Source organism: Eptatretus burgeri, chromosome 2 (genome assembly GCF_056783735.1).
Source record: "Eptatretus burgeri isolate ZD-2024b chromosome 2, Ebu_testis_v1, whole genome shotgun sequence".
NCBI lineage: Eukaryota > Metazoa > Chordata > Myxini > Myxiniformes > Myxinidae > Eptatretus > Eptatretus burgeri.
Window position 1 is genome coordinate 65,302,449 of NC_140962.1, and position 21,691 is coordinate 65,324,139.

The 21,691-nt window shown below is 41.4% G+C and overlaps 1 protein-coding gene across 1 annotated transcript in view; it reads left to right on the top strand.

Moving 5' to 3' along the window:
- Positions 1-21,691, top strand: part of LOC147032202 (kinesin-like protein KIF26B) — a 244,239-nt gene that overhangs the window by 14,271 nt on the left and 208,277 nt on the right. The window lies entirely within an intron of this gene.

Sequence of the window (21,691 nt, forward strand, 5' to 3'; positions counted from 1 at the left end):
GTTTACAATCCATTTCATCCAGCGGTTCAGGAGTGCATAGAAGTAAAACAAATGCACAAACATGCAATTCTCTAATTAGAGTATGATTCAATCTCATGATTTACTGATATATTTGGTTAGTATTACGTTTCTCAAAGATTTTGTTTTGCACAGGAATTAATAAAAATGGAATCTAGTTGCAAGTATATGGCCATAGCTAAAAACTTCAAAAGGGAACATCTGAAGATTAGGTTCATCATGATGTACAAAAAATAGACAAGAAATCCACCAATATATCTTATAAAGAAAATTTTTTTTTTTTAATCCACAAAACTTAGTGGAAGAGTCGATGTTTAGTATCCACTGGAGATATGGACACGTCTGAGTCCACCGCGTTAATGACCCTTTGCTTTTGCACTATAATTCAAAAATTGGAATACCGATGACTGGAAACAATGCATTTAAGAGAATGTAAACGATGTGGAATCATGTGACAGTTTGTCAGTGGTACAATATATGTGGAGTGACAGAACTTTGGGGGAGACCATCATTTATTACAATCTCATCCCCATGAGATACTCACATGTTGATGGAAGTTTTTAATCTCGCACATGTGCCTCTAGTGCTCAAATGCTCCTGAGATGTGTACTTTTGTGGAATTATAGCCTCAATGTACTGCTGTCTTCTGCATTCTCTCAAGGGAGAAATAAAACTCAGGCACCAATAGGAAGAGAGAGTAAGTGTGACTGTGAGAATGAGACTCAGAGTATCATTCATAATTAATGAACTGATGATAATTGACATGTATCAAAGACAGTGTGGACATAAAAAATGGAGTCTTTTGAATGCCAATTGTAACTGAACTAGTTTGATCGAGTTTAACCTTTCATCGCTCACGTCCATCGGTTTCGAGCAGAGAACAAATAGGAATAAAGTTTTCGCCAAAAAAAAGAGTTTGTCTCAAAGTGTTTGTTCTCACCAAGCTACAGATGGAATTGAATCTCTCAAATGTGTATAACTCCTCTCAATACCGGCTTTTACCTTTTCTACAAGTTCACCAAATATTTCTGGGAACAATCTCACTTGTGCCATAAACTCTTTTGCTCTTCCGCATCGAATTCTTGAAATATTCTTGTTTTTTGTATACAAGGTCGAGGCTCGTGGAAAAGCTAGAGCAGAATTGAATGTAACAAAATGGAAAGGGGGAAACACCAACAGCAGAATAGAGTGAGGTCAAGGGAGTGAGAGAAGGGCACATGAGGAACCCAAAGTGCACAAGCTGAGATGCAAGAAGAGGAATGAGATAGTGGGGACAAAACAGACAAGGACCAAACGAACCTACAAACTGATAAACGAAAAGAGGTGAGGGAGAGGAGGAAAGCCTGGAATTGTATGGAACATAATTTGATGAGCGTTGAAGATTAATTAGAAAAGAGAGATCGTAGGATAGGAAAATGGTTGATGTGGTCAGCAAAGAAAATAATTTTTTTTTAAGCTGAGGCCGCAAATTGGGATTACTTCTGTTTTCTAAATCAACTTGCTTTTAGAAATGTACTCGTACATGTCACAAACACAATTTGTACTTGAATTGCATCTTTTTTTTTTTTGCAGGATTCCATAAAAGTATAAAACCTGTCTGGCTTGAAATTCCCTATTCCTCCAAATCCCTGTCTTTAATTGCTTCCATGGATGAAATAAAATGAACAAAAGACTTGAAACAAAACAGATCCAAACAAGACTAAGCATTTAACAATGCAGACAGAGACATAACAATAGCCTGTTCCATCCCTTCAAGAACATTTGAGACTAATAATGTGTATTCATTTCTCATCATAAAACAGATTGTTAACAGAGTACTGTAATTTTCCAATTATAAACCTCAGTTTATTCACGAATATTGTTATCAAAACCCTCCAGTGCTTTGATACATTTGTGCGGCTTATACTTTGCTTGGTTTGTTAATTTGTTCCGGTTCTCTTCTTAAAATATGCTACAGTGGAATCATTGCCAACGTGTCTTCGACAATCTAGATTGTCTAAATTTTCTTTAGCTTCACTTAAAAAGTGAACAGCAGGTTAAGTATGTAAGATTGTAATTTGATATGGTCCTCTTTATTTGCATGCGACAAGCACTCGAGTTTGTTTTTAGACAATGGCTCACTGATAAAACGGTGCTTTCCGGATGTCTGAGATTGATGTTCCAAACAAGAGTATAACTCTAAAAACAGGATGCCCGTTTACAGCCGGTTTCATGGTGAAAGTATAGAAGTTGCAAAATCAATAGGGAAATCGAGCAGCTGGTTGAAAATTCAATGTGGACGAAAGCATTATTTGGCGATGGCTGGTTGAGGAAGCAAGTCTCCAGTCATTTCCTCGCCAGAAGAAGGCCAACCATGGAAGAAAGTGCCGATATCCATCCATTGAGCAAGTGCATGTTGCGTGGCTTAAATCCCTCCATGAATCAGGAGGCGCCATGTCCGCCGTACAGATGAGAATGAAGGCCATGGATCTTGCTAAATCGAGAACTTCAAATCACCAATGTGAACTGCTGTTTTGTGCGACGTTGCGAGCTCGGTCTCTGAATGAAAACAACCGTGGATCAGAAATTGCCTGAAGATTGGAAGGAGAAAATGACAATCTTTCATGATTACATGAATAATATCATCACAGAGAAGGCATTCCCCCATACAAAGATTGGCAACATGGTTAGAGCGTCACTAACTTTTGATGCCCCACGGAATCGCACTGTGACAACTCGGGGAGAAAAGTCAGTCAAAGTGACTCCAACCGGCAACGAAGAGACTTGCTTCACAATTGTAATATCATGCCTATGCGATGGTAACAAGCTTCCACCCTTGGTGATTTTTAGATGAGCAACAATGCCATGGGGGGGAAAAAACTGCCACGATGTATCAATGTCTATTGCAACTGCAAAAACTATCGCTGAAAAGTGTATGGAAAAAATACACCCATGCGGGAGTGACGGTCATCTCTGCGAGAAACTAGACTAATTGCATAAAACATTTTATGTAGATTGCGCATTTAGCACATCTATTCGACTGGTACGATGTACGATAAACGCAGAAGGAAACCGGAAATATCGCAATCGCACATGGCGATTATTTGACGAAGCAGTGCTAAACACCGGAAATATCAAAAACACGACAACACCGTAAAAAACTTAATATGACTGGACACCTGTCCCGTCGTGTCGGCTGCCGATCAATATTGGTGTCAAAAGAAGGATGGCGTATATCAAAGTGCTGGAAAACAATGGAGATATCTCTATTGTTTTCCAGCACTTTGACGTATATTGAACACATAACGATATGCCATCCGATATTTTTCCTTTCTGAGAGCTTCTATGACCTAGGCCTATGGCGATTTGCCGATTTGGTGGCGACATTCGGCTATGAGTGGGGTTACCTAAAAAGCTATGCTATGGGCAGGCAGGCGGGCCGCGGGCGGGCAGGCAGGCAGGCAGGCGGGCCGCGGGTGGGCAGGCAGATTATATAATAGGAGTCACAAACCGAGAGTTAACGAATACCAAGCACGAGAACGACCTTTACAAGCCTGAGTTCCTGTTACTAGGGTGTAGTGTTCTCGGGTCAGGAGGGATTTTTGGCCAACTTTGAAGTCACGTGACGCGAAAACGAAAGCGAATATCGAAAATTCGGACTGACCAAATCTAGATATTGTCCCATAGATTCATATGCCACAATCAAATTCAAGATAACTTAAGAAATGTAGGAGGAGATAGATTTTGAAAATCGTCATTTTCACATTTTTTGCCAACTTTGAAGTCATGTGACACGAAAACGAAAGCGAATATCGAAAATCCAGCCCAACCAGATTTAGATATTGTCCCATAGATTCATATGCTACAATCAAATTCAAGATCGCTTGAGAAATGGCGGAGGAGATAGAATTTGAAAATCGTCATTTTCGCAACTTCAAAGGCCTCATGACCTTGACCTTGACCTTCGGTGACCTTGAAAGTCATACCATCGTGTACGTCTCATCGACCTCTATCAGGATCACTAATGACCAGATCTCCCGCTTCAACTTCATTGTGAACGGATGGATGGACGGATGGACGGACGGACGGATCGAAGGACATCGACTCCCATATTATTAGGTCATGCTCGAAGAGATGACCTAAAAAGGTACAAAACAATCAACATTTATCTGTCTTATTATGTTTTCATTGCAATTAACACATAACCGGGATGGAAAGTGTGTTTTCAGAGGCCAAGTTGTCGTATGTCGCTAAAAAATTAGTCACAGGTGGTTTTTTTGGCTGTTTTTTTTTTACAGCTGCGGTTTATATTCGAGTTTGTTTTTCAAAAACATCAATACTTTCGTCTTGTGGCTGAAACACGATGCTGTTTATAATTGGAAAATTACGGTAGTCTTTAAACATCCTTCCATAACCGTCCAACTCCCAGTGTGTAATTTCTTTATCTTGTCTTTAATTCACAAATAAATTGATTCCGAGTCTTTTCTAATTTCTCCTTCATGTATTAGCAGTTACGTGTGCGTTCGAAAGTGGACATGATGGGTTGTCGTGGCCCTTTGCTGCATCTGAATTCCTTTCAATTGCTTTCTATAATAGTCACTGGATTGTGGAAGAGTGTTTCCAAAAAGTTATCGTGTTGAGATTTACAAAGATTACCTCCACCATCGAAGGTGGAAGGAGGTGATGTTATCACCCCTGTCTGTCCGTTTGTTTGTGTGCGGGATATCTCAAAAAGTTGTAGACGGATTTGAATGAAATTTTGTGGACGGGTTCGGTGTGCGGCAAGGATGAACTGATTAGATTTTGGTGAAGATCCGGATCCAGATCCGGCTACTAGAATTTAAGTGATTATTCACCATTGAGGGATAGGGACAAAAACGATATATAGCAGGATATCTCAAAAAGTTATTGGGCCCGATATGTTCTTGTGGATCAGCTATTGCGTGGCAGAGGTATGCACTCTTCCAAGTGCTCTTCTAGTTTTGAAATGTAAATATTACAAGGCCTGTAATCTTGTATCAACTCAAAGTGAGGTTATTATTTTCACGTCTAAATATCAGTTCTGTAAACCCCATTATCCCAGCACCAGCACAAACGCTTTTCTCTCCGAGTGTGTCATCTGTTTGCGCAATGGCTGAACTCAAACGTCGGTTTCCTTCCGCACACATCCTTATTTATGTTTTTGTTGGACTTGATTTTTTTTTGGAGCTGCTGTTGGTTCTTCAAGTACATTTAGATGGCTGAGCTAATAGTGGCGTCAAAGAGTCAAGGATTGCGTTTCAGTCGATGATCAGTCATAGTTCATCGACAGTTTGATCTTCAGCTCATACACCTGGAATCTTTGCTAAAGTCTAGGCAGGAAAACAACAAAAATATTCTCTCTGATTGGTGTGAATGAACACGTGCAGACATTGATTAATTTCTAGGATTTAATCACTCATTGCGTTTTTTGTTTAAATGTTATGTTTTTTCTTTGCTGGATTTTGTCATAGTTTTCGGTAAAAAAAAAAAAATAACATATAACGAGCATATTATGAGCAGACAGATTCGACAAATTATGTGGCAGAAAATGAGATGCTTGACAGGAATTGCCCCATTCTATGTCATAGGCTACTCTGCAGATACTAACATCTTGCAGGGATGATGAATGTCACGTATGTAGACATTGAAAGGTTCAAGTGTCATGCCATTTAAATGCTAATTCCTGGATCACTCTCATGAGGCTTATATGAAAGCTCTGCAGGACGTTATTGTGGTTTCTTCAGTGTTGACTTGAAGGCCTCTGGCTGATTATAGCTCTTTGCTTTGCAAACTCAGCCCACAATAATTCAGAAGATTACTGATTTCAAGGACTTTAGTGAGAGCAATAGCCAATATTGCAGGAAAACTTTAAAAATATATATTTGCAAGGGGGAATTTGACCCATTTCATGTGCATCATGACGTTTTAAATTCACTGACATAATATATTTATTTAATATTCACATTCCATTATATTGGCCAACCGGGCGTAGTGGCGTGCGCCTGTAATCTGGCTACTCAGAGGCTTGGGTTGGAGGATCGCTTGAGGACGGGATGTCTGCACTGGGCCGTGCTATGAGAGGGTGTAGGCCCCCCAGAATCATGGCGAAACCCAATCCATATCCCTGTGTCGTAAGAGGCGACCAGGGTTGCGTCAGGAAGGGCATCCAGCCGAAAACCTGTGCCAAATCAGTATGCGGATCATAACGGATGATCCGCTGTGGCGACCCCTAACGGGAGCAGCCGAAAGACAAACAACAACATTCCATTATATTGGCCAAACGTCCTCTTCTTGCCAAAGATACCGTGATATAATTTACCTTCCCATGGTTAGAAATGAGACAACTGCATAAAAGTCACCTACAAATGGCTGTGTCCTTTGCGTCGTCGTGTTTCAAGTTGCCGCTGCACGAGAACAGCAGCCTGCACTCAGATCCTATTCCCCTACAAATCGAGTTTAAAAAAGCACACAATTCAGAGGCATGGTTTATACTGCTGAGACATTCCGCTATCTGTACTTATGAATTGTCTTTATGACTCCCAACATGCTTTTCATTCAAAATAATGACTTCTCATTCTGATTGCTCTGAGCTTACTCTTGCAATTGCAATATGTATGGGTCTGAGTGAGGGGATATGGAGTGAGCATGAATCACATTTGCTCTTTGGAAACGAATGCCAATTCCATCAGATTACATATTTTAAAAGAAAGCCTAGCTGTGCTTTCAGCTATCTTGTTCTTATGCTTGGATTTCCACTCCCTCTGCCTGAAGGCAGTTTGAGTGCAGCAAAGCACCCCGATGGCAAGGATTCCACTCAGTGGTTTGCCTTCACCTTCCCAGAGGTACTCATGGCAGAAATTTGGAATTTGTTCCAGGATACTGGTGATAACCTTCCTCCACTTCATGAAAGCTGCGATTCATGTACGATATTTAAGGTCTGCACACTTATGGTATCAGATGAGACACACGACTTAAGGTCCACCAGACACACTCTGATGCAATACCCTGCTTATGAAGCACCAATTCAACAGCTTATAGTCGTGTCGAGAATCGAACCCAGATTAGACAGCTCAAAGTAAGTGTGCTACCTTGAACCATCCTGTCAGATGGGCTTCTACTGTAGGTAAATATGCACACGTACACTTCTTTGCAAACTCGTCAATGTGAAATTCTAACGGAAATAACCACTGACAAATTGTCAACTTATCATTAAATTAAAGCCACCAATCCAAAATTATGATCTTTTCTACCCTTGTTAACCCAACCCACCCCAATCCCTCCTTCCAATATTCAAGTTTTCACTCCTTGAGGTTTCCTTCTGTATCCTGGCCCTTGTGCACCCTATGTGTCCTCTCCTGCCCCACCATTCCTCCCCACACCCATTGTTTGTCCAAATGTGCCTCTATCTCAGCCTTCAACTCCGCTGTTGGTGTTTCCCCCCTTTCTCCACTGTTCCTTTTGTGTACTGCTATGTCCTGATCTATTCAGTGTGCAGGAGCTTCGACTACACATCGAAAAATAACTAGAAGAGCATGGAGTAGAGAGCATACCACCACATACCTGGTGTTGGCTTAATGGTTAGGGTGGTGGGCTTGGTATCTGAGGATCCTGAGTTTAAATCCCCCTCGGGTGTTGAATTAATATCTGGTGGGGTTGACTCTGCCTGTCATCCTTCCGAGCTCGGCAAAATGAGTGCCAGCTTACTGGTATCCTGTGTTGGAGTGGTGACCCGTCCAGGATTGTGTCCAATAGGCAAGGAGACTGCTGAGGCAGCATCAATACTCTGCACAGAGTAAGGTCCCAATAGATGGATGGATACCACCACCAGGTTGATTAGTTTATGTTTTCTATACCACTGATAGGCTGTATCTGGATTTGGAACTGAACTAAAATTTAATCGGCTTGTTCTTGTCACCTAACCAACTCACCCACCAAGATTTGTCCACATCCATCAATAACTTTTTTAAGATACCATGTGAAACTATGTCGTTTTAGCCCTGTCACTCAATGATGAAGAATCACTTAAAAAATTATCGGATACTGATCCGGATTCAGATCTTCACCAAAGTCAAATCAATTCTTCCTTGCTATATTATACCGGGCTTGTGCACCAAGTTTCGTCTGAATCCGTCCACAGTTTTTGAGATATCGTGCAATATATGTCGTTTTTGGTATTGTCTCTCAATGGTGAAGAATCACTTAAAAAAAAAATTCGAGGAGTCGGATCCGGATCCGGATCTTCACCAAAATCTACTTATTCCGTCCTTGTGGCACATCAAATCTGTCCACAAAATTTCATCCAGATCCGTCCACAACTTTTTGAGATATCCTGTACACAAACAAACAAACACAGAAAGGGGTGAAAACATAACCTCCTTCACCTCCGGTGGTGGAGCTAACTCGAGGGGGAGCACTCGGGAGAATGCAAACCCTCCGCCGCCAATACTGCTGGGTCACTCAAGTGAACCATATATCTTATTCATTAAATATGATGTCAACAGAGCTGAGAGTTATAGTTCTTTTCTCCAACATTTTTTTTTTGGGGGGGGGGGGGGGCTTGCAAATCACTTAAAACATGTAAAAATGCAAAAATAAAAAAAATCGAAATTTTGTTGAAAAAAAAGTTGCAAAAATTTTTTTTCTCTAACAATTTTTTTGGGGGGGGGTTGGAAATCACTTAAAACATGCAGAAATGCAAAAAAAAATTCTTTTTTGGCGGGGGGAATTTGGGGGGGGGGTTGGAAATCACTTAAAACACGTATAAATGCAAAAAAAAAAAATTTTCTCAAACAATTTTTTTTGAGGGGGTGTTGGAAATCACTTAAAAAATGTAGAAATGCAAAAAAAAAATTTTCTCTAACAATTTTTTTTATGGGGGGGTAACAATTTTTAGGGGGGTTGGAAATCACTTAAAACATGTAGAAATGCAAAAAAAATTTCTCTAACATTTTTTTGGGGGGGGGTAAAAAAAAATTGGGAGGGGGGTTGGAAATCACTGAAAACATGAAGAAATGCAAAAATATATATATTTTTCTCTAGCAATTTTTTTTTTGGGGGGGGGGGAACCAAGTCCAAAATTTAATGGCATGATCCTAGGACCATACCTAACCCCCCCCCACCAAGTTTCGCCGAAATCCGTCGAGGAGTATTTCCATAATACTGTTCACAAACAAACAAACAGAAAGGGGAGAAAACAGTAACCTCCATCCATCTTCGAAGATGGCGGAGGTTAATAAATAAAAAGGATTAATTGGCATTGATCATTTCATGGTTCATTGATCGATTCCTTGTGCTCATAGACGAGATTTGACTTATGATCACATCCATAAATGGCCACACATTGAATGGCAAGGCTTATTTTTTCGCTGTTGCTGCTACACCTTCACGGTATGGCTCCACTTTGTAGTGTTGAGCATGTTGCACTGTATTGATCTCTATATAGCTGAATTTTTCATGGCTGCACAAAGCAATGTATATTTTTTACTGTCCTGTATGACAGCACACTGTACAGAGGTGCACATTTCAGAAGGTATTGTCATTTTGCTCATTCCACCTTACTGGTGTTTTTTTTTTTTTTTCTTTCTCATGCTGCTATTGATGGTGACAAATGAGCATAAAGCAGGACCAAAGGATCAGCAGATATAAAATGAAGCAAAGGAATAACAGGTGGACAAGAACATGTGGAGACGCCGCAACATAAAGCGAGGAATTGTAGGTGAAGCTCTGGAACAGGGTTGGTAGAGTAAAGCTTGGAGGTAGAAATTGTAGATACCGTGAAGTGGTTGTGGGCAGCAGATTTAAAGTCCTGTACGAAAGATCTGGAAACAATGGATTCAGGAAGACTTCGACAGAAGAGAAAAGAAGGGTTCAAAATAATGAAAGTGAGCGTTCAGTTTGTATGAGTACTTGATGAGGATGAAAAGGAAAGGGTTTCTGGTGGAACGTGTGTGACCTTGAGGGGCAGAAGTTTGACAGAGAGGTGAGAGGACGTGAAAAGCAAGACCAGAAGTTAAAACCAGGAATAAGCAGAGGTGATGACGATCGAATTTGTGATCTGTGAAAGAAAGGATTTTGTTGGACAGACGTCTTGAGTAAAGAGATGGCAACCTCATTTATTCTGTTCCTGGTTTTCTATTTTGGGCCAAGCTGTTTTGTGTTTGGCATCATGAACTGGCCTAAAGATGAACTTGTTTTTCAAACCTAAATCTCACCTTTTCAGTTAATTTTTTTTTCTGGAAAATGTAAGTAATGGTGGAATTATCTGTGGTTTGGAAAGATCTCTGCTATTTCAAAAACACATGTGTACAACTCTACTACTACTTTTAATGGCCCCCAATTATTTCCACTTCCTTGTGGGGTCAACTGGGAAATGCTTTTGGCTGTTCAGGCCTGGTGTTCAACAGAAGGTGGCAGGAATTGGGAATTTGGCTGTGGTGTCAGCGATAACTCACGTATCGGTACTCTTTGCGAGATAAATCATAGGATCTTTCATGTCCACCAAGTAGTGCTGGCAGACAGGACACACAGATTTATGTCCTTCAATGGGGAGCACACACATTGTTGTGTCACCCTGCACGCAAAACACCAGGATGACAGTTTATAGCTGAGTCGAGATTCGAACCCAGGCTCGACAGTTCAAAGGAGAGTGTGCATACCTCTGTCTATTTGCTGATGATTTTACCCTCTGCCGTGACATCCCTCATCCTTCAGATAGGCAGGCAGCAAGCAGCCTCTTCCCTCTCTTCAGACATTGACAAAATCACAAACTGGTCAAAGACTTGGAATATTTCTTTTTATTCTGTCATATATATATATATATATCTCTCTCTCTCTCTCTCTCTCTCTCTCTCTCTCTCTCTCTCTCTCTCTCTCTCTCTCTCTCTCTCTCTCTCTCTCTCTCTCTCTCTCTCTCTCTCTCTCTCTCTCTCTCTCTCTCTCTCTCTCTCTCTCTCTCTCTCTCTCTCTCTCTCTCTCTCTCTCTCTCTCTCTCTCTCTCTCTCTCTCTCTCTCTCTCTCTCTCTCTCTCTCTCTCTCTCTCTCTCTCTCTCTCTCTCTCTCTCTCTCTCTCTCTTTCTCTCTCTCTCTCTCTCTCTCTCTCTTTCTCTTTCTCTTTCTCTTTCGCTTTCTCTTTCTCTTTCTCTTTCTCTTTCTCTTTCTCTTTCTCTTTCTCTTTCTCTTTCTCTTTCTCTTTCTCTTTCTCTTTCTCTTTCTCTTTCTCTTTCTCTTTCTCTCTCTCTCTCTTTTTTTTCTCTCTCTCTCTTTTTTTTCTCTCGGAATTTCAGTCACGCAAACTCCTGGTTCTCACTCTCAGCCATGATCTTTTTTGGGCAAAGCACATTTCAAAGTTGGCCTCCAAAGCCAGTCATAGGGACCTTGCATCATACAAAATCCTTCTTGGCACACCCGAACTCCTATCTACCTTATGAGGCAAGGCCATCTGCAGCTTTATGGAGTACTGCTCTCCCCTCTGGACTGGTATCCCTGCCTCACACATGCTCAGCGTGACGCTGTGCAAACCAAGGCCTTTAAGATTATTGGAATCTCTTGCAATTAAGCTGAGTATATGCACCTATCACTTTCCCATCACAGACAGGTCTGTGGTCTCTCTGTCTTCTACTGCCCCAATCCTAGTCTTGCACCCTCTGCTCTTTCCATGCTTTGTCCCCCATGTTGCTGCAGGAAGCATGCGGTCCACCATCAACCCCCTACTGGTGAAACTCCCAAAATCCGGAATCACTACTCACTGCCACTCATTTGTTCCTCTTTTTCCCCACCTGTGGAATCAACTTCAACATTCTCTTCAACCTCATTCTTTCCTACAAGTCTTCAAGACAGCTGTTCATCACCATCTCTGATCATCCCCCGTCCAGTATCATGATCTTTTCTACCCCTGTCACCCCACTCCAATCCCTCCTCCTTCCAAATTTCCAGTTTTCACTCTTTGGAGTTTCCTTCTGCATCTATCTTGTCCACCCCATGCATCATTCCCTTCCCCACCTGCCCCCCCCCCACACCCATTATTTGTCCATGACTCCCTTGATTTTTTCCGTCAACTCTGCTGTTGGTGTTTCCCTCCTTTCTCGTTCTCCTGATCCTTTTGTTCTGTCACACCCTGATGCATTCAGAATTCTTGCTCTTCCACGAGCCTTGGCTCTGTCCACAACAAAAACAAGAAACAAATAACAACACAATGACAAATATATAACAGAAAAACGTGATGGAACTGGTTTGGAAAACTTAGCTTTGATTGAAGTGGAAGGAGCAGATGCATATTCGACCGACATCTGGGAGCAAGCATCAATTTCTTTATTTCTCATTCCTAATTTTTACCATCATCTGTAGAAATTTTATTTCCATACTTTTTCTCAAGGCCGACGTTTAAAATACCTTTGTGATAACGAGTGACCTTTTCAAGTAAAATGATCAATTTTTTTTCTTCAAACCAAAAAATAAATAGCAATACCGACTGCTTACACGTACTTGTGAAATGGCCTGAATCCGTCCATCCAAGATGCCGACCGATTTCACGGGCCATCTCCTTCCAAAAATGGCCTAACCTGGTGCAAATCGGCCTGAGAAATTGATAATGAGAAAACTCATGGCTTGACTGAGTCTGAACTGAAGATAGGGGACTGTAAAAAAAAAAAAAACACAAAAAAAACTGTTTACTCTTCTGTCTATACATTGTTGATGTCATGCTTGAATATCAGACATTGTCGTGGTAATTTTGGTGGTGTTCTCAAGGTTGTAGTGTCAGTATTTGTAGTAAACAGTGCTTTCTTTAGTGAAGTTTCTTGGTAAATATGTGACTTTTCAAAAAAGTAAAAAATGAGATTAATTCATCCATGTAAGGAACAGATTATACATTTCAAGGGCTTTCAACTCTACGTTGAGCTGTTTGCCTTGAAATCACCGAGTTGTGACTTTAATTATTTTCTATGGCAGGTGCCACGGAACGAAGAGCTTATGGTTGTTGTGTGTTCATTGTATCTTGGAGATTTCTCCTTTGATTGTTCTTTGAATTTGTAAATGCTGAAATTAATAAACAACATAAATAAACAGGAATTAAGAACGAAGATGGAATAAAAAAAATCTTCAAGAGAATAGTTAATTCCTCCAGCAACACTCTGCCATGACTGGATCTAAGTATTGAAAAATTTATCAACGAACTCACCACATCCTGTTTCTGCATCATTTTAAAATTTTTAATCAAAGTTAATAAACATTATTGTCCTGACCTCAAATCAAAATGTCCAATTTTATGCTAATTGCACCACCACAAATTTGATTCAAAATCTAGATAGATCAAAGGTGAGTACACGAATACCAAGCTCTCTGAGAGCTGCTTGATTACCACTTCATCATCTTTACTGATTTTATGCAAGATACAGGTCAATTTAGGTTGTAAGTCACCCTCCAAGGATATTGCAGGTGGTGGGAAAAGTAGTTTTGGCATTATATGCAGGAAATGCTCTGTTACGTTGCGAGGAGACCTCCCATTTTCATTTAGACGCCCACCCTCCCGAGGATCGAAGTCCTTCTGTTTTTTATGGCAGTTGCTGCAGGGTTAAACACCAAGCACATCTGATGGTGCACTTCAGGGTTCCACGCATTGCACACTATTGTCAACGTTTCTTTTGTTCTGGACTACACAACAACATCTCCCGTTTCCTGATTACTTGGCAGTGATTTGTTTTCCATCCGGAGAGGGGAAATTGGATTTCACTGTTCGCTTGAGCTTCGGAATTCAAAGACAACTAACAGCATCACCGGTGTAAGAACTTTCTCTGTAGCAAGACTTGACCTCAAAAGCAGTACCTTGCAGCAAAGTTGACTTACTGACTTTGCAGCATCATCATTTTGAAGTTACTACAGCTTATTTTGTAGTGGGATAGCTCATATGAATGTTATGAGTTCAGTTTTTTTCCGCCACTCTTGGAAGGTCTGATGGACCAGATGACTGCGAACTTATACTATGACTACCAAGTGGTTCTGCCTACAGTACTTAACGACTTGGATCACTAAAATAAGTTAACAATGATTTCTCAAAGCGAAAGTGATAAACCTTTACAAGCAGATGTGCTTGAGTCAAACGAACAATGTTCAGTTCATTTGGATAAAATATGGAAATCCTGGGTTTATTGTTCAACTCAATGTATTAACTCAAGCAATGAACACTTCTACAAATTGTTTGATTTTTCTAGTCAAGTTGGATAGAATTGAATGTACAGAAATGAAACATTAAAGCTTCAATTGAACAATTAATGCAAATGTAATCAAATGAGAATCTGGTTCTGGCAAAAAACATGAACTCTTTCAAGTTCTACCCCAAGAAAAAATTAAACTGTTAAGGTGTCGTGTTGTTAATTTGCACACATATTCTGCATGGCACAGTATCATTCATCGTATACAGTACATAGAAAAAACATCATACTCTGCTATGCTTGGTGTTTGCTTAATGGTTTGGGAGGTGGGCTTGGGATCCAAGGATCCTGAGTTCAAATCCTGCTTTGCTGTTGAATTAATACCAGGTGGGGTGGACTCTGCCTGTCACCCTTCTGAAGTCAGCAAAATGAGTGCCAGCTTGCTGGTATACTGTGTTGGAGTGGTGACTCATCCAGGATTGTGCCCAATAGCTCAGGAGACAACTTAGGCAGCACCAACGCTCTGTGCAGAGTATGGTCCTAAATGGATGGATTGATACGATGCTGGTCTTGCTTCTCCTTGTCTGTTTGTTCTCTTTAACTTGTCCTTTGGTCAAAACCTTTCTGCTTGTGAGTTCAACAATTTCTTTACCATTCACACGAAGTGTTCAAAAAGTAATCTTGCCAAGTATTGGCCGGTAACCTCACTGCCAATTAATAGCAAAGTAATCCATCATTGCTGATGTCAAGTCTTTCCTCTTTTCAAACAGTCTGATTTCTGATCATCAGCTTGGATTCCATCCTGGTCACTCAACGAAGGACATGCTGCTCCTCTCTCAGCAATGAGTGCAGGCTCTAAATCTCAAAGAAGAGTTTAGGACCACCTCCTTACAGTCTGGCATATACTGTATAGTCTGGTATCTTGCACTGCTTCCTGCTTATCAATCTCATTGCATACAGCTCACAAAGCCACCCTCAATTTATTGCTATCAAGAGGACCCTTTGCTGTCCTCTCCCAGTGGAGGCTGGATAAAAAAATTTAAAAATTTAAAAAATATTAAGATCAGGAAATTGGCCTTCGGGTCTTGTGCTCATATTGGATCAGGTCTTGTTCTCACATACTGCCTGCGGTTTTTATTTTCTCTCTCTCGGGAGTGATCGAGTAATATATTTTGTGAAGATCGTATGTTGAGGCTCTATGTTGTGATTTGTTCTCAAAAACACTAATTTAATGACTATAGTGTTTACATGTGTGCCTGTGATTAAAAAGATTGCTTTACACAGGTTTGTTACAAGACCTCTGTGTTCAGGCCTTGAGCGAGTATGTTGCTTCCACACTGCCTGGGATTTCCCCAGAAGCGATGGAGTAAAATGTTTTGTGAAGATCGTACGTTGAGGTTGTAGTTATTTGTTGTATTAAAAAATAGAATTTAATAAAAATAAGTTGAAAGAAGGGAAAGCAGTCCAAGCGCATTTTGCAATGCCCAAGATTGGTAATTCATACCAAACCATTAGGCCGTTATTCCCCAATTTGTCATGCAGGAAATATTTAACACATATATCAATGAATTTCCCCGGGCAATGCTGGGTGCTTCAGCTCGTATACATATATGCATATGCGTATTTTGTTTGTATCTATAATCATTGTCATTGGAAATATATATATATATATATATATATATATATATATATATATATATATATATATATATATATATATATATATATATATTTAATCATTGTCATCAGAAAACTTAGCTGACAGAAATTGGTTCAGGACCATACATGAATTACAACTACCACATCTTCAATGAGGCACGCATCCATCTGTCAGACACTGTGGAGCTAATGGGAGTCCAGACGCTGGATGCGTATGGATTTGCATTTCCAGAGCGACTTCAGGATGACAGCACACTAGTGAGAGAAATTCTCCAGGAGAAGTATTATAACTTGGTTGCACTTCATAATCACGTTGAACAAACAAAGCCACAGCTTACAGACGACCAAATTGTTGTTTATAACATGGTGATGGCACACATTAATTCTGGGGTAGGAGGATTGATCTTCCTGGATGCTCCTGGAGGCACACGAAAGACCTTTCTCATAAACCTCTTTCTTGAAAAGGTTCATTCCAGTGGTCATGTCGTACTGGCAGCTTCAAGCAGTGGGACTGCTGCCCAGCTTCAAGGTGGACAAGCAGCCCCATTCCACATTTAAGATCCCACTCAACCTGACAAGCACAGAAATGCTAATGTGTGCCATCAAACGTGGTTCAGCTTTTGCACCCCTCCTCAATGAGTGTAAAGCCTTCTTCTGGGATGAAGCTACAATGTCACATCAGCTGGCAGTGGAAGCTCTCGACCAAACGCCGAAGGACATCCTCAAGAGCAGCAACCTCATGGGCAGGATTTTGTTGGCGTTGTCAGGAAATTTCCGCTATTGTGCATGGTGGCATGAAACTTCCGATTGTGCGTGGTAGCACAAAAGCCAACAAGTTTGATGTTTGCATCATATCTTCACGTCTTTGGAAGCATATAAAAACTCTTCATCTGACAACAAACATGCGATCATTCCTTCAACATGATCGTGATGCAGCTCAATTTGCAAAGCTGCTTTTGAGGATTGGAGATGACCAGGTGCCTCATGTAAGTGATGATATTTCATCAGTGTATCAAAGAAATTGGGGACCATTATTTCTTCAGCCAAAGATATGCAGTCGAAGGTGTACCAAAACATACTGCAACATGACAAAGACATGGAGCGGCTGTGTGGGCATGCAATCCTTGCTCCACACAATTAATCAGTAAAAACAATCAACTGGGAACTTGTACAAAGCTTTCTACCAATCAGTAGAGAAAGCCATAAATGACAACGAAGCAGTTACACACCTCACAGAGTGCTTGAACAGCCTGGAGCTCTTAGGCATGCCACCTCACCACCTCCTTCTGTAAATAGGACTGCCAGGCATGCTCTTACGCAACCTCGACACACCAAAGCTTTGCAACGGAACTCGAGTAATCATCAAACTGTTGCTGTCGAATTGCCTGCATATCACCATCACCACTGGACCAAATAAGAGAGAGCAAGCCATGATTCCAAGGATACCAATCATCCCATCAGACTTGCCTTTTGACTTTCAGCAAATTCAGTTTCCAGTCAGTCTGCTTCGGATGCTGCTCTCTCATGCTGCTCTTGGACTTCCAGTTTGAGGTTTGGCGCATGTGGATGACTGATCGGCTCTTGCTCCTACCAGTTCACCCAAGGCAAGTTCCCTGGACCAGATACATTGTGTTTTCCTGTTTTATTTATATTCCTGGTTTTGCTGATTGTGTTTTTGTCAAATTTCCATCCCAAACCATGTTCTCATGTGTTGAGTCATTCAGTTTGTGTCCCGGGTTAAGTCAGGCCTACTGGTATTAGTCGAGTGTGCTTCCCCTCCATTTTTCTGCTTCATTTTCACTCCTTTTATCCCAAGTATTGGTACTTTTGATCCCTCAACTCAATCCATTTCCCCTTCTCCCTCAAAAATACAAAGAACATGCTGTATCTCTTTCACGGAAAAAAAAAACCTTAAAAAGAGAACAACCAACGAAACAACAATGGAGAAAAAAATGTCCAGCTTGGTGCTCAGTTACTTATTTCCCTTTCCCTTCTTTTCACTATCCTCAAACTGAATCTTCACAACATAAAATGTTTCTCTTCCTTCAAAGCACTTCCTCACATTAAAAAAAAAACATTAAAAAAAAAACCAATTCCAAAATGTATTTTAAAGTGCTTTACTCTGCTTTTTACTCCATCAGGAACAACCCATTCATTCTTCATCATCAAAATCTCTTCCTTTTCTCCTTGACAAGGTTTATTTCCCAAAACCTCCTCAATCCTAAACACTTCATTCATCCAGCCTCCTCCTTCACTAAGTCAAATTTTCGTCCATGCCTTCAACCAAAAACATTCTCACCAGCACCCCACCCAGGAAGTCTGTCACAGGTTATCCATACTGGGAATCTTGAGATCAATTTTGCAGTGATTGTGTGCTTGACAATAATTTCCCCTTCACGTCCATTCATGGTCTCAAACCCTTTCGTGTCAGTACCACCCCCCCCCCCCAATCTGCTTCCCCTTGTCCTGCCCTCTCTCTACTTCCCCACCTCTGCTACTCCCATCTATGGCCCTGCCCCTTTCCCTCCTGACTTTGTCCTCTACTCACACACTCCCAGCTCTGCCCTGCCTCACACCCTTTCCTTGTTCCTTTCCACATCCCTATGTCCTATCAGCAATTTCTCCCCTCTTGCCCATAACTATATGGACCTCAAACATATGAGGCCTCCACTCCGACCTGACAGATCTCTCAATCTGCATCGCTGCTGATAAACCAGACATTATCTGTTTAACAGGATCCTTCCTCCCACAGAACATCCTTGACTCCTTAGTGTCTCTGCCTCGCAATTCTCTCTTCCGATTTCATCGACCTGAACCCTGTCCTGGCGGGGAAGTTGCAATGTAAATCAAGAACTCCATGAAATAACTAGTGAGCGAAATATAATCTCCATGATATTTGGCGCGTACAGCACCCTTCTGATCGGTCTTGTACATGGTGTCGTTGTTTAAACAACCACATCTCACTTGCGAGGCTTGATCGCATCTATGTAAATTCTCATTTATTACATGGAGTTTACAAATCCGATATCGTGCCTTCTGATTTCTCCGACCATTCCCTAGCTCGAGTCTTTATTCAACTTTCTAAACCATGTCCAGGGAGCTCTCACTGGAAATTCAATAACAGTTTACTCAAAAACCTCAACTTCATTCAAGCCTTTGAATCCTTCTGGACGGCTCTCCTAGAACAGAAGTTAGGCTGTTCCGTTAACCCGCTGATATGGTGGGATTTAGTAAAAACCCAAATTAAAGGGTTCTGTCAACAGTATCAGTTTTTCTCAACAAGGGCTGACCATGAAGTTAAGAAAATATTACAGTTAGACATTTTACAACTCCAACGGGTCATCGGACAAAGTAATAGTAACATACAAAAAACCTTAACTGAGACACAGTCCTTATTAAAGGAAATAACCGAGAGGAATGCACGCGGTGCCTCAGTTCGGATGAGGGTGCGACACCTGAATGAGGCAGACGTACCAACCAAGTACTTCTTCTCCTTAGAGAAACGTCTTCCCAGTAAACAGCTTTCTCAGCTGCGATTGGCAGATTCATCCATTACCTTTACACAATCAGAAATCAAACTTTTCCTGAAGGAATACTTTTCGAAAATATATTCAATGGAACAAATAAATCCTGTCTGTGTCGCCTCGATCTCCGTAGGCCTGCCAGTGTCGTGTGAAGATGGGCGTTCCCAACTGGAAAGACCCATTACTTTGGATGAACTTGGCACTGCCCTGCACGGCCTTGCCATTGGAAAAGCACCTGGATTGGATGGACTTACAACCGAATTTTACAAGAAGTTTTGGCACTTATTGGGCCCAGAACTCATTAACACCTTGAACACAAGCTGCCAGCTTGGAGAGCTACCTCAGAGTTGCCGACGAGCTCTTCTTACCATCATCCCAAAAAAGGGAGACATGCTGAGTATTGAAAATTGGCGTCCTATCTCCCTGTTATGTACGGACTATAAGATATTTTCAAAAGCCCTGGCATGGCGACTTACTCCTCATTTATCCTCTTTGTTGAAAGAAGACCAATATTACTGTGTCCCAAAACGTTCCATTTATGACAACATCTCCCTTGTGAGAGACATCATTGAACTGTGCAAGGAAAGCCCTAAAGATTTAGGACTTCTTCTCCTTGATCAGGAGAAAGCCTTTGACCGTGTTGACCATAGGTCAACACCTTTTCGGTACCTTTTCGAAGTACTTGAGCGGTTTGGACTTGGTTCAATCTTCATCTCTTATATTAAAATACTATACAATAATATTTATAGTGTGCTTAAGATATACAATGAACTTGTTGCACCTTTGTCTATTAACAAGGGAATTAGACAAGGTTGCCCTCTTTCTGGGTTGCTCTATGCTCTATCCATCGAACCCCGACTGGTTTCTTTGCGCTGTAGAATAATAGGGGTTAGTTTGTCCCAGCTTGAACGGCCCATCAAGGTACTGGCATAAACCGATGACGTATGTGTATTCGTACAAGATATCAATGACGTTAACATCGTTCGTTATTGTTTGTCCTTATTTGAAAAGGCTTCTTCAGCCAAAGTAAATTGGAACAAAACGAGCCCCCTTTGGCTCGGTCCGTTGTACTACCTGGCGCCAAGACTTCCTGCTCCAGTGTCATGGGCCAATGATGGTGTGAAATACCTTGGAGTGTTCTTAGGTAATAATAGCACAGTAGCAAAGAATTGGGCTGGTCTGCTTGAGTTTGTTGAGGGTAAACTGCAAAAATGGAAAGGTCTGATCACACAACTGTCATATCGTGGAAGGGTCTTGGTCATCAACACACTGCTGGCCTCCACCTTATGGCACAGGTTCTTCGTGCTGCATCCTCCAGCGGCGTTGCTTCAACAGCTCCAGAAGTACTTCGTGTCCTTTTTCTGGGACGGAAAACACTGGCTGCGACCTGGGGTCCTCAGTTTACCACTGTCTGATGGAGGACAAGGCCTGGTCGACATAAAGAGCCGGCTAATGGCCTTTCGACTCTCGGTTGCTCTTCACATGCTATACACGTGACCCCCTCCACCATGGGTCAACGTCGCTCGTTACCTTTTGCAACAGGCTGGAAGGCTAGGCTATGACCACTCTCTTTTCCTGATGGACCTTTCCAAAATCGACACATCCCCCCTCTCTGGTTTCTATCAGAGCATTATAAATGCGTGGCAAGCTCTGACAATAACAAGAGCTCCACATTCTTACACGAAACAGATGTTTCTGGAAGAACCTTTGGTCTACAACTCCTTTTTCCATGATATGCCTGTTGATAGGTGTTTTATTCAATGCTTTACCGACAAGGGCGTTAAATCTGTCGCAGATCTTCTTAGCCCAAACGGCAGCTGGATCGGAGCTGATGCATTGGCAAGCCTGGTCGGTGTGCGATCCTCTCAAATCGTGGCACGCATATTATGTAGTGTGCTTTGGACATACACACAGCTCGCACCTGCTTGGGAGCAGGACCACCAAAGCAATGAACATAATGCACATCGAATACCTTCTCTCTCTACCTTTCCTGAACTCGTATGTGCTTTTTCTCTTGCCAGCCCTCTTCCTTGTCCCCCTTTTAACGTAGGCTTCAATGGCCTTTCCAAACAAAAAGACCTTTATTTGGGTTGTGTAAAATTTCTTTCACAACGGCAAATAACACAGCAGAAGGTTCGATGGAGAGACCTCTTACCTTGTTCTCCCCCTTATTTTCTTAACTGGAAAGGTTTTTATCACCCTCCTGTACCACCACGACATGGTGACCTCCAATGGAGACTAGTACACCGGATCCTTCCTTCCAATCACTTGTTACACCGTTTTTCAAATCTGCTTGTACATGAATGTCCTTTTTGTAAGAAATCTGAAAACCTTTTCACATCTATG